We start from the raw sequence: 14,849 nt of genomic DNA on the forward strand, positions 1-14,849 counted from the left end.
CCAATGTTGATGTGTATAGCACTATTTCTGTAACATAAACGCCTTCATGATTCAAGATTTCCACTGATACAAAATCTATGCTTGAGCATTGATTAATTGTTAGAGTATGGGTAATCTCCACTTAAGACCACATGGCGACCCACTACCTGATGTATTGAGTGCTTTAATTTTCTTACATATGGGAAAGTTATCCACTTTATTATTTATGACTAGGTTGGCCTAGTCTCCCTCTTGGCACTAGTGCCCAACCCTAGAAGGATGTGAATAAATTCATGCACACTCATTTGGACAACATATTCATTGATTATTTCGATCCAGTGCCATATTTACCCAAGTAAAATTCTCTATTTTTCTCTCTCATGCTATTTTGCTACAATTAATATTGTTGTTTTGTTAAATGTCATAGTAAATCTGAAGGGTTTCTACATGATTCTATTATAGTTTGATGAATAGATCACTATAGATCTTCTATCTATGTTCTCAACATTATATCAGTGTGACTCTTCCTCCCCTGGCTGGTAGTATTTACAGGGCTATCTTAGGTCTGAAAAATATGGTTTTCAACCATTTTCTGGCGAGCACAAATAGAATTCTGGGTTTTTATACCCTCTCTACCACCAGTACTCTTCATTATTTTATGTATTTTCGTTTTCCCAACATATTTGAGGGTTCTTTATTGCATATTGGTGCTCTTCTAAGGCAGCATACCATATCGCTTCATCTACCATAATAATCCCTTGGACTCCGATTAGTAGTTTCCATGCATGCTTAATATGCTTAATATGCATTGCTTTTCAAATGTTGATTTCACAGTTTAATATAAACTGATGATAATTTATTTAAATAATTTATATAGAAAATGATGCTTGTTTGTTAGGAACACTGCTTGTTTTTTTAGCACCATATATGGAACCTCGTTGGTTTCACTAGTGTGAATATATAGTGGGTTATAGTGCCCAACCCTAGAAGGATGTGAATAAATTCATGCACACTCATTTGGACAACATATTCATTGATTATTTCGATCCAGTGCCATATTTACCCAAGTACAATTCTCTATTTTTCTCTCTCATGCTATTTTGCTACAATTAATATTGTTGTTTTGTTAAATGTCATAGTAAATATGAAGGGTTTCTACATGATTATATTATAGTTTGATGAATAGATCACTATAGATCTTCTATCTATGTTATCAACATTATATCAGTGTGACTCTTCCTCCCTTGGCTAGTAGTATTTACAGGGTTGTCTTAGGTCTGAAAAATATGGTTTTCAACCATTTTCTGGCGAGCACAAACAGAATTATGGGTTTTTATACCCTCTCTGCCACCAGTACTCTTCATTATTTTATGTATTTTCGTTTTCCCAGTATATTTGAGGGTTCTTTATTACATATTGGTGCTCTTCTAAGGTAGCACACCATATCGCTTCATCTACCATAATAATTCCTTAGACTACAATTAGTAGCTGCCATGCATGCTTAATATGCTTAATATGCATTGCTTTTCAAATGTTGATTTCACAATTTAATATAAACTGATGATAATTTATTTAAATAATTTATATAGAAAATGATGCTTGTTTGTTAGGAACACTACTTGTTTTTTAAGCACCATATATGGAACCTCGTTGGTTTCACTAGTGTGAATATATAGTGGGTTGGGTTGGGTTGGGTTGGGTTGAGTGGGGTGGGGTGATTCTGACAATAAACGTAAACCCTTCTTCTAAAGCATCTCATAATTTATAATAGCAAGAAGATGTAGTGATCCATATGTTGTCATAGTGGTAGCTACCCTTCTCAATGGATGTTACATCCATGGCTGCCTAGTTACAACTATCATAAATGCTGAGGGATAGGTGTTACTCTATCTTCCGGGCCTTTAGTATGCCCTCTTCTTTTGTAAATCTAGGGATCATCTAGCCCTTGCCATCAAATGCATATTAAAGAGCATAATTAAAAGGCAGAGTCAATCATGTACCTGGGCTACTCAAGAAGATAGCTAGCCACACCAAAAATCCCACAAGGATGACTCCAACTAAAGCAACTATAGTCCTCCCTTGAAGGGGTGCAATCATGGGATATGGTATACAGATAGATTATTTTGGTCTTCCACAATCATTCCCTGTACCAGGTTAAGTCCAATATTGGACTGTTCATCTTCTAATCGTTTGGTATCAATTTTAATATGGCAGAGATCAAAACTCTCAAACTTATCTAAAAGGAGCTTTATTCAGTGGTATATTGGAGGAAAGTCATTCCCCCTGCAATCCTTCATCTTATAACATTTTTGTACATTTTTGTATAGTAATTAATGAGTCTTCAAATACACTTATGTTTTGTTCAAAGTGCAATGGCAGATTTTCTAGGTATCCACCACTCAACTCTAGATGATGCTCTTATATATATATAAAATAAAGAATGTATTTATATATGTGTGCGTGTGTGTGTGTGTGTGTGTGTGTGTGTGTGTGTGTGTGTGTGTGTGTGTGTGTGTGTGTGTGTGTTTTAGAAATATTATAGAGATGTTAGTAAATTTAGTAAGACTACATCATGTGAATTTAGTAGCTTGTAAAGTTTGAATTGGTCTACATTCACTACATGCATTTTAATCACAGAACTCCTCAATGAAATTAGTATTACATGCATAAAAGTTTAAACCAACATATTTTAGAATAATTTTATGGTTTTACACGTTGTCATATATTTCAACATTTATTTATGTAATGATCCTAACTAGTGTCCGCAAACTTTTATTCGCAGATTTCTATTACATTATTCTATACCAAAATGGCAGATCGGGTATTTATGTTGCAGGAGATGAGACTCTTAGGTTTTGGCAAGTATTTGGAGCACCTGATACCTTAAAGAGGACAAAGCATAAAGATGCAGATGGTGCTTTTAACATGTATCTCATGCATATCCGCTAAGCAGATTTTCCTCCTTCAGGAATGAGCACAGGGGTATTATCTGCTCACATTTATTTAGCCAAAACTAGCTGACCTTATGGAAATATCCATATATGGTTAAGATAAGATAGCTTTACAGGTCACACATCTAGAGTGATGCATCTGGTAGAGGTATTCATTGTATTGATCTAACGCTAAATGGATTTTGTGTTGAAAGTCTTTGTTTTTGTGCTGACAATCTTTCCTTTGTTTTTGTGTTGACACAATGACACCATTTCCTTTGTATTTGGTAAGTCTTTGGAGCTCTTGATACCTTAAAGAGTACCAAGAGTAAAGATGCGGATGGCGCATTAAACATGTATTTCAAGCAGATTCGTTAAGAAGATTTACCGCTTCAGGTATGAGCACATGGGTATTATCTGCGGTATAAGAATAATTTCTTGCATTCAAAATATTATAAATAAAGAAGACATTGTAACCCTCTCTTGTTTAACATAATTTTTTTTCCTTTTTATAGCATTTCTCTAACCATTCATGAATTCATTTTTAGTGTATCAAGAGCTTTGTGGTTTGTACATGGAGATGTTGTTTTGGACATGTACAAGTCTGACATGGAATGGGTAATCTCCTTATGTAAGAGTACCGAATGTACTCTATACAATAATGATTTTGTTATAGGAATAAATTGTTGCAATTCAAATAGACAGAGGTATTCATTCTATCAATCTATCACTAAATGGGTTTGTGCTGACAGTCTTTCTTTTGTTTTGTATTTTCAGAGTCTAGATGGGTACACCGTTGCATTGGTTGCAGGAGATGAGACTCTTAGGTTTTGGCAAGTCTTTGGAGCTCCTGATACCTTAAAGAGGACAAAGCATAAAGATGCGGCTGGTGCTTTTAACATGTATCTCACACATATCCGTTAAGCAGATTGTCCTCCTTCAGGAATGAGCACAGGGGTATTATCTGCTCACATTGATTTAGCCAGAACCAGCTGACCTTATGGAAATATCCATATATGGTTAAGATAAGATAGCTTTACAGGTCACACGTCTAGAGTGCTACATTTGGTAGAGGTATTCATTATATTGATCTAACGCTAAATGGATTTTGTGTTGAAAGTATTTGTTTTTGTGCTGATAGTCTTTCCTTTGTTTTTGTGTTGACACAATGACAACATTTCCTTTGTATTTGGTAAGTCTTTGGAGCTCTTGATACCTGAAAGAGTACCAAGAGTAAAGATGTGGATGGTGCTTTAAACATGTATTTCAAGCAGATTTTCTGCTTCAGGTATGAGCACATGGGTTTTATCTGCGGTATAAGAATAATTTATTGCATTCAAAATATTATAAATAAAGAAGAGAGTGTAAGCCTCTCTTTTTTAACATAATTGTTTTTCCTTCATTATACCATTTCTCTAACCATTAATGAATTTATTTTTAGTGTATCAAGAGGTTTGTGATTTGTACATGGAGATGTCGTTATGGACATGTACAACTCTGACATGGAAAGGGTAATATTCTCAAGTAAGAGTAGCGAATATACTCTGTACCATAATGATTTTGTTGTAGGAATAAATTGTTACATTCCTTGCAATTCAAATAGGGAGAGGTATTCATTCTATTGATCTATTGCTAAATGGGTTTGTGCTGATAGTCTTAGTCCTTTTGCTGACAATCTTTCTTTTGTTTTGTATTTTCAGAGTCTAGATGGGTACACTGTTGCATTGTCTGTTTCTTAGTGAATGATTCCTTTCTCTGTTAATCATGATGTGTTGATATTCTATATTTGAATGCACAGTTACATATATGGAACTCAACAGTTGATGCTCTATATTTTTGGATTCAAATATTTGCACCAGTGTTTATGATATTATGGCAAAATTTGTCCTATGTTAGATGTGAGTGTCATAAAAATGGGGAGGATGGAAACCTATGAGAGTGAGGTCTATTTATAGAAGTTAGAGATGGCTATGATATCCATGCTTAGTGTAGCTTCCACTTCGTCTCTCGCTGTAGAAAAAAATCTACATTGTGACTCTCTGGAATCACTGGTGTTGTATCGTAGAGCCTTTAATTATGGTCTCGGGTACCCATTTGTTTGGCGAGAAAGGGGTTAGATCTAGGGTCTTGCTTCAGAGGAGGAAGATTGGCAGTACATGAATTGTGAGCATGGCTGAAGCAGTGGAAGTTTGTGTTAAGGCTGCCGCAGGTGCACCTGACAAGCTTGGGGACTGTAAATAATTTTTCCTGTCATGTTCCCTTGTTTTAGCAGAACTATTCAATCTTGCATTTCCTGTTTTCTTCGGTTTTTATTTCATCTTTATTTGTCAAACAATTTGTGGTGTATTGATGCATTTCAGGCATTTTAATGTATGAAGTAAAGCTTAATGTATTGAACACATCTTTGCACAGGTCCCTTGGGGACTGTAAGTAATTTTCCTATCATTTTCCCCTTTTTTAGCAGAACGATTCAATGTTGCATTTCCTGGCTTTTATTTCATCTTTATTTGTCAAACAATTTGTCGTCTATCAGTGCATTTCAGGAATTTTAATGTATGAAGTAAAGCTTAATGTATTGAACACATCTTTGAGCAGGTCCCTTCAGCCAGAGGGTTTTGCTTACTCTCGAGGAAAAACAGGTCCCATGCAACATGAAGTTCATTGATACCAGTAACAAACCTGACTAGTAACTTTCTGGTTCCGAGGCCCATATATTATTTTTTGTTTTCATTGTAGGCCATTTCTTTATGGCTATGGTTAAAACTAATTACGAGTGTGAGACTGTGCCTATGTTTATGTGGGAAATTAGGGGGAGCTAAGTTGAAGATGTTGGTGCACAGGTTTTTGCATATGAACCCTCAAGGAAAAGTTCCTGTCATCAAGATTGATTATAAGTGGATTCCAGACTCTGATGTTATAACCCAGATATTGGAGGAAAAGTACCTGGAACCACCTTTGGCAACCCCACCTGAGAAGGAAACTGTGTATGTATTCTCAACTCTTTTCAATGTTACATTTTTCCATAATCTATAAGTTAATGCTAGAATTATGGATCTATTGCTTCAGAAGTGAAAATGACGTCACAAACCAATCATAAAACAACCCAAAAAATCTATGTACTATTTGTTGCTCCATAAAACAACCCAAAAATCTACATCCATACATCAAAATATGGTTCCAGATTCCATAGCTGCAGATAGAGTATTATTGTGGGTAAGATCACTGCAACGTGATCAATATAACAACCAAGAAATGAAGCAAGTCCGCTCTAATGATTTTGCTACACAACATTTACTAGGGAGGGCCAACAACTGAGTCCTTTCATATAACGCTTGTGTATTAATTTCTCCCAAGTTTGCTGAAAATGCATTCGCTCTGTCTGTTTTTGCACTTGCTACTGTTGTTCTCACTGGCTGCTCCTTTGGGATACTTGCAGGTTAGAAGATGTATCGTCATCTGTGATAGACTGATTAATTTCTCCCAACTGCTCCTTGAACTTTGAGTTTGAAATTTGTCTATTTTTTTTACTTTATCTGTCATCTGTGATATACTGATTAATTGCTACAAACTGCTCCTTGAATTTTGGGTTGGCAATTTGTCAATATTTTTTGGCAGCATAACCAACTCTTCATGCCACTCGAAGCCAGATATTCATATGATATATGGCTTTAATTCGCTCTGCCATTCTCTTTATCCAACTGTTACCGACACAGACGTTCATGGTGCTCACTACCCATCTTTATAAACTATCTATTCGTTGTTGCATGAATTACTACCATCAAGATTTCCTCACCTTGGTTGCTTTCACAATGCCTTTCCACATAATTTTTCTGTTCAGAGGCAGGCATAGAGTGTGAGCAACTCTTCGTCTATTATTCTTCAATAGCCATTTCAAATCTTAACAACTGCCTCTATTATTCCTCAATAACCATTTCAAATTTTAACAGTTGGCCGGTAAGGATAGCTGCTTCCAAACAAAGACTCGTTTTTCTCCACAACATTCATTTAGGAGGCCTAAAATCTGAGTCCTTGCATATACACCCTTCTGTATTAATGTCTCCTTAATTTCCTGAAAATATTTCTACTTCGTTTGGGTTTGTAACTACTACTGTAATTGACTACAAAAGTCAATAATTCTAACAAATAACTAGATCTGATAAGTTTGCTTAGATAGTTGGATTTAGGATAATTTAACATCCTCTAATAAGCATTTCCCAATAATGGCAAATGCCCTTACAATTTCTTTCTAGACTATTGAATCCCTTCCATTACCTTTTGATTCCTTTTTCAAATCACTAATTTACAGAGCAGAGTTCCTGTCCTCAAGTCATCAACTCTAGGCAAACAGGTATACAATATTCTATTTTCTCAGCTTTTAAGAGTTAAAAGCAACATTAGTGCTGAATAAAGACAAATCCACTGAGCTCCTTTCCTCAGTAATTGGCTCTGGGCAACCGGATATGCATCATTCCCTTCTATCATTTTAAGGGTTTAAACAGTATTAATACTATAGAAATATTTTTGTTATAAATCGTTCTGAGGAAATATTGGCTTGGTTTGGTCTGCAGTTTATTGAAACAATATAGAGTAGATTTAACGCGATATTGGATTGATTTCATTCTGCTTTAATATAAACCAAGAAACCCTGCTAACAACCATTAATATCATAATGATATTACAACATGATGCTTTTAAGGTTTTCATTTAGTACAACTTAGGAGTACCTAATTTTAATATTACAATGGCCGAGGATGCTTTTACATCAACTTATAGGTTTGAAGTTGGAATTTGTTTGCTAGTATGTGAGTATGATTACGCTTGCAATATTGCATGCTCCAAATTGAACATTATCCATTACAAGGGTGAGCTAAGTCGGTCAGCTCATGCGAGATAACAAATGTGAAAGATGGAGCAGATTTGTTGTCTTTAAGCCACCAGATCTAGGCAAACATGTACACATTACTTCATTTCTAAGCGTTTTAAGAGTTAAAAACAACAAAGCAGAGTTTCTGTCCTCAAGCCATCAGCTCTAGGCAAACAAGTACACATTATTCCTTTTTCTCATATTTTAAGAGTTAAAAAACAACATTAGTAATGAATAAATACAACGTTGTGGCCATGTGAAAATGGATACGCATTATTCCTTCTCTCAACTTTCAAGGGTTTAAACAGTATTAATACTAAAGAAATTGTTTCATATTAAATTGTTCCGAGATGGCTTTGTTTGATTTGCAGTTTACCGAGGCAATATAGGGTAGATTTGATGCTTTGTTGTTGGGCTAATTTCAATCTCCTTTAATATAAATATAAAGGAAGAAACCATTAACATCATAATTATATTACATCATCATGGTTTTTAGGTTGTGTAATTAGGAGTACAAATGAAGAGCTTATGGATGTTTTCTAAGTTACTTGATTTTGATATTATAATGGTTGAGGATACTTTTATATTAACTTGGAATGATAGGTTTAAACTTGGAATTTCGAATGATGTGTTTAAACATGGAATTTGTTTGTGAGTATACAGTATGATGGTGCATCCGACAATTTTAAAGTTATTCAAAGATTTCTCTACATTTAAACTTGTTTGTGTTTTCTCTATAGAGGGTTGATGTTCCCATTTTGATTTTATATAAAATCAAAATAACATTACCAGATGTCTAGTATATGTCCGTGGGGTAAAGAATCAAGATGGATCTCGGTGGACACAACTTTTCTTTCGAAGAGTATGTAGACAATCTAATGAGTGCATGTCCAAAAAATTGCGTGTAATGTTGGATGTCTATTCATTGGATGCGTGATGTGTTGAAAGCAACACGAAGCCCTCTAATCTGACTTGTGCATTAGTGATTTGAAAAGGTATCAAAAGGTAATGGAAGGGATTCAATAGTCTAGAAAGAAATCGTAAGGGCATTTTCCATTATTGGGAAATGGCTATTAGAGGATGTTAAATTATCCTAAATCCAACTATCTAAGCAAACTTATCAGATCTAGTTATTTGTTGGAATTATTGACTTTTGTAATTGAAATTATTGATAGTAATTGAATTTTGTATGTTCCCACCATATGCTATTTTTGGATATTTGTAGCTTCGAAGATGCATCTTCCTATATGATAGATTTATTAATTGCTGAAAATTGCTCCTTAAAATTCTTGATTGGGCAATTTGTCATCATGTTTTTCCTTCACTGTGGTTAAAGGATTTATCCTTCAGCATACCCATATCGTTTATGTTACTTGAAGGTATAGATCTTATGATATATCTCTAATTCACTCTTCTATTAAATTTCTTTCAACATAAGTTGCGAGAACACGCAGCAAAGTGGGAGTGTCATTTACAAAAAAACCTCATAAGTAGAGTGTCACAGGAGCATCTATTTTATATTTATGTGTATATTTATATTATATTATATTGCATTTGCATTCAAAAGAGGCATGTAGAATTCTAAACTAGTTACCCCAGGGCAACCACCTTGAAGCCATCACTTGTATGCATAAGACCACAATACATAAGACTGAACAATTATACACCACTAAAATTTAAATTTGTCAATATATATGGTATACATATTTACAAATGCATTCCTCATATTATTTTAAAAATTTTAAAAATATACCGTCCTGTCTTTGCACCTTTTGCGACAATTTCTAGTAGACCAGATTGGTGATACTCTGCACTACCAACACTCTAGGGGAATGCAAACCACCAACCCTTTTGAATGAAGATTCATTCTACTCAACCTCTCTTCATTGAACTCATTTTCTCATGCTTCCCAACTCATTATTGTAATAAGTAATGGCATTTGTGGGAGAGTTCTCTCTGTGATTTACTGCAATAGCCAGAGTACCATCTAGTTGAGTAGTTCGCTGGGAAGGAGGACATTTATTATGTTTTGAACCAACTTGCCTCTTCTTTGTTTGATGTTTTCCAGTTCAATCACCACTTGATCTCACGTCATCTGGCTAGGTGGAAGACTTCACTTCTCTCTCCCCTATCTCCTCATTTAGGGAAAATCCCATATGATTGTTGAGTATTAATGTTGATTGAGATTCTACAAGTTTTAGTGAGAGATTCTGTTCACTCTTCTAATAAGAGTTTTCAAATACTTCCCATCCCACTGCAGAGAAAAATAGGTGATGTACTTTCATTTTAAAAGGGTTTGAAACTTACCTAGTATTTTCACTAGTATTCACGACATTTTTGGGCTTTGATTGGGAACAAACAGTGCTACCAACCAAAAATAGAGATGGTATCATCATTAAAATTTATGCTTATATTAAAGAGTATATTGATTTTGTTTTTGATCCATTTTTATATTGAGAGTTTAATAAGTTTGCAGAATTTTATTTTTATTTCAATTATTAATTATTATAAAGATGGTAGGGGTTTTTATTATAAAAAAAAATTAAAATGACTCTACTATTGCATTTGCAGGTGCTCCGGGGAATCAAGCAAGGCAAGGCAAGTGATAATGAAGAAATACTAAGAGTGCACACATTTCTATTTCAAGTACGCACTACATTTATTTTATTTTATTTCAGTAAGTAGCTCTCTTGGAAATGGTTGAGCAATGGTATAAAACTTTCCTTACAGGAATTTATTATTTTATTCTTAATAGGAAGAAGTATGGGTGGTTTTTTGTACCTCCGATAAATGATTAACTGCCGAGAAAACATCTAGTGATAGAGACTTTTCTACAACTTCAGCTTGTTATGAAGTTGATCATAATAGTTCATTACCTGAATTAGATTCATTGGATATGAAGCTTCCTCGGGAACTATATCACCACCAATTTGGATACCAATTGTTGCAATTCTTGGGCTACAACAGGAGATGGAGCCAACTCGAATTGTGAAAGCCAATAGTGGAGAAGATAATTATGTAGGTCACCAATAGATTGAGAATTGGCCTATATCATGTTGCCAAGACCTATGTCAATTTTTCATCTTTTATAAAACCTTCATGAAGACAAAATTTCCAATCAATTGTAAATTCAAATTCATATACATTATTACAATTCTTTTTTATCAAGGAAGCCAATTCCAATTATACAAGGGTATTGAAATTGTGGTTTAACAACTGGATATGAATTTAATTTCCACCATTTAATGTGATTGAAGCTTTGAATTTCTATGTTAGAGAGTAAACCCTCTTGTAGGATGGAGAAATCTAGAACATTTCTTTTTTGACTCATACTATGTCTTAAAATGAAGTTCCAACTGAGGATCCTGCATGTTCAAATGACGTGAATGCATTTTCAAAAAATATAAGCATGTTGCCTTATTATTTTCAATGTTGCTTTCCAGAATTGTTTTTTCATTTAGATTTAAAATTACTTTGTTGTTAGCGTTAAAAATAATGGATTTATCTATTTTTTATTTTGTTGGTATCCATAAACAACAAAGATTTAAGGTAATTAAAATCACTATTTGGGAACTTTGAATGTGAAACTACTTTGAAAGAACATTCAAAATGATTTTATTTAACTTTTTTTAAATATTTTTTTATATTGTCTCTAGAGAGACAATAGTTTGAATTATGGACATATAGTCTCTATATAGACAATATGTTTTTAATCTCAGCTATATTCTCTAAAAATACAAAAATGTAATTGTCTCTAAAGAGACACAAATGAAGTTGTCTCTAGAGAGACAAATGAAATTGTCTCTTAATAGACAATAATTCTTGTCTTTATAGAGACAATAATAATATGTGTTCTATATTGTCTTTATAGAGACAAATTTTTGAGACAGTATATTTTGAGACACCCACTTAAAGACAATATTTAAGACAATACACAAGTTTCTTTTTGTCTTAAGTTAAGACAAATGACTCAAATATTGTCTTAAATATTGTCATAAAAACCCCCTACATGTAGTAGTGTAGATAAGTTTTTACAAGCCTCTCATGAATTACCTTTATCTTTATCTATGTGAGATAAGGTTTTGGAAGCATCTCATGAATTGCCTTTTCAATTTTTTTCTATGGCCTTAGATAGCATTATTACATCCATTTTGGTTTTAAATTTATCTGGTCCCCCCATTCGGGCTTTTTCTTTCCCTTCTCATCGGAGTGACCCCTTGAAAAACCTGATTACAAATTATGCCCTCGGGACAAAAGAGAATTCTCAGATGAACCTGTGGGTGGTCTTTGTTTCCTTCAGGAATATGTTGGTCCTCCTAAGACCCGTGGATGGAAAATGAACATCTCCAAGGCCTAGATAAAAGCTAAACTTGATATTTTTGATGGAAAGCAATTATACCTCAAAGGGTTGCTTAGAGTAGTGTTGGCCCCTGTGGTGGTTTCTAAATGATTTTGTTGTACTTTAATTGTAGAGGTCTAGCCAGCACCCAAAAGAAATTGGCTTTAAAACATTTATTTAAATTTGTTAATTGTGATGTAATTATGCTCCAACAGACCCATGGAGATGGAGATTTAGTGATGAAATCTTTGAGCCTTATGCTCCCTAGTTGGTCTTTTGTGGCAGCTGATGCAAATGGAAGATTTGGGGCTTTAACTATGGGCTTTAGGGACAATAGTATAAAACTACTGAACTCCTGGGGATCAAACTTGGTGTTAGGGGTGGAGGTGTTCTCCTTTGATCATTGTTCAAACCTTACCCTTCTCAACATCTATTGAAAGAATTCATTTTTGGAACAACACGTTTTCTAAATATATGTTGAATAACTCAAATGTTGTGGTGGGAGGGGATCTAAATCTATCCTTAGGTCTGTCAGAATCTTAGGGGCCACTAGCCCAGGAAGACCTTGTGGCTGACTTCTTCTTAAACAAAATCTAGATGGGAAGGTTCATCAATGTTGATTTCATAAAAGATAAGCCCACTTGGAGGAACATGAGGGTTGGAGAGGCTAGGGTGGAAAAGCATTTGGATCGTTTCTTGATAAAAGAGAACCTGATAGCGCAAACTCCTTTCTTCAGATAGTGGTTGTCTTCGGAGGTGATTCTGACCACTTTCCTATTTTTTTGGAGTTAAAATGGGCCAGTAGGAAGCTTGATTCCCCTTCTAAATTTAAATCCTCTTGGGTAAAAGATTAGTCTTATAATAGCCTTGTTCATGAGATATGGAGACAACTTATCAGATCCCAAGGCTTTTCTCTTTCCAAGTCCTTTATCAAAAACCTAAAAATATTGAAACAGGTAATGATATCTTGGGCAAAGGGAAAAACTTTAAGGGATGAAGTTATTTCAAAAAACATTGATATAGAACTGGAGGTTTTGGAAACCCTGGAGGGGGATGGGTATGAGATGGAAGAGTAAAAGGAAAGGATAAAAATTATGGAGGGTGAAAGACATAGGATTCTAAAAGATGCTGAAGAGCATTGGAGGCTAAAAAGTAGGGTTATATGGATGGATGTTGAGGATGAAAACTCCAATTTTTTCCAAAACTATGCAAAGGACAGGAGGAATTCGAACACTATTTGGGAATTGAAAAAGTTGATGGAGGTTTGGAAAATTATTTTGCTGATTAAGCTGCTCTAGATGTCTACCATTTCAAATCTTTGTTCAAGTCTCCGTCTGAAGCCACAATTGTCGAAGTAATTTAGGTTACTCAGGCTTTTCCAAGTTTTGTAGAGGAGGATGACAATGATATTCTCTTGGCACCTGTATCAAAAGGGGAAATGGAAGGGGTTCTAAAATATATGCAAAAGGATAAGAGCCTGGGTCCTGATGGATGGACAGTGGAATTTTACCAGCATTTTTTTCAGCTTCTTAGAGATGATTTGGTTGTTGTGGTGGAGGAATCCAAGATTAGAGGTTTTGTGCTTGAGCCCCTCAACACTACTTTTTTGGCCTTAATTCCAAAATTTGATGATCCTCAGAGATTTGATGACTTCAACCCTATATCCCTTTGCAATTGCACTTACAAAATTATAGCCAAAACAATTGCAAACCATCTAAAACCTATCCTTTCTAAAAACATCTCCCTGGAACAGTTCGGGTTTCTAGATGGCAGGCAGACTCACGAAGCCATCGGTGTACACTAGGAACCTTTGCATAGTATCAAAAAATACAACAAGGGAATGATTGTCAAAATTGATCTTTCAAAGGCCTATGATAAGATGAGTTGGTTGTACTTGCATCTTTTGATGACTCATTTGGGGTTTGATATTGGTTCTATTAATTGGGTCATGGGTTGTATCTCATATTTGAGTTTTGAAGTTCTTATTAATGGTGTTGCCTTTCCCTTTTTCTCCAGTCAGTCAGGCCTCCATCAAGGATGCCCTCTATCCCCCTTTTTTTCCTCTTTTAAATCAAAGGGTTAAGGAAAATGATTCACACAGCCATTAGAAGGGGAGAGTACAAAGGAATTGAAGTTGCTATAAACCTATTTATTACTCATCTTCCTTTTGTTGGTAATATCCTTTTGTTTTGTGATGGATCAAGGGGAGACTTATCCTAGCTCAAACTAGTTATGGACTTAGGAGGATGAGCTAATTTGGTTTTTTTTTCTCCCTCGGGGCATTACACCCCAAATCTTGGTTACCCTCATATTAGCATAGAAGGCCATCCAGTTGAACAAGAATGGTGGTGGAAAATCATATGGAAGATGAAGTACCCACTGAAGTATATGATATTTTTGTGGTGTCTCCTCATAGGGAAAGCACTCATGTAGGATGTGATGCAAAAATTCTCCAATATTAGGCTGGGGTGGTGCGACTTACGCAGATCATTAGAAGAAACTATAATCCAAAGGTTCATAAATTGTCACTTCTTAAGGGAAATTTGGGATATTCTCAATTCCTCTTTTGGCACAACATGTGTATGGGGGCGTAGGTGTGTAGCATATTATTGAAGGGCTTGGTTCCATAATCTAGCTACTGAAACTTTTAAATATCTTCCTCCCATAGCATCTTGGGGCATATGGCTAGCCTATAATAAATCTATTTTTCAAGACGCTTTCCCATTGTGAGAGATGA

General features: G+C 34.9%; 1 pseudogene; it reads left to right on the top strand.

Moving 5' to 3' along the window:
• Positions 1-4,873: 4,873 nt before the first annotated feature.
• LOC149185470 (glutathione S-transferase DHAR3, chloroplastic-like) lies at positions 4,874-6,379 on the top strand (annotated as a pseudogene).
• The last annotated feature ends 8,470 nt before the right edge of the window (positions 6,380-14,849 follow it).

Source organism: Pinus tabuliformis, chromosome 3_1 (assembly GCF_031772625.1).
Source record: "Pinus tabuliformis cultivar Carrire ecotype Pingquan chromosome 3_1, CPIR1, whole genome shotgun sequence".
Lineage (NCBI taxonomy): Eukaryota > Viridiplantae > Streptophyta > Pinopsida > Pinales > Pinaceae > Pinus > Pinus tabuliformis.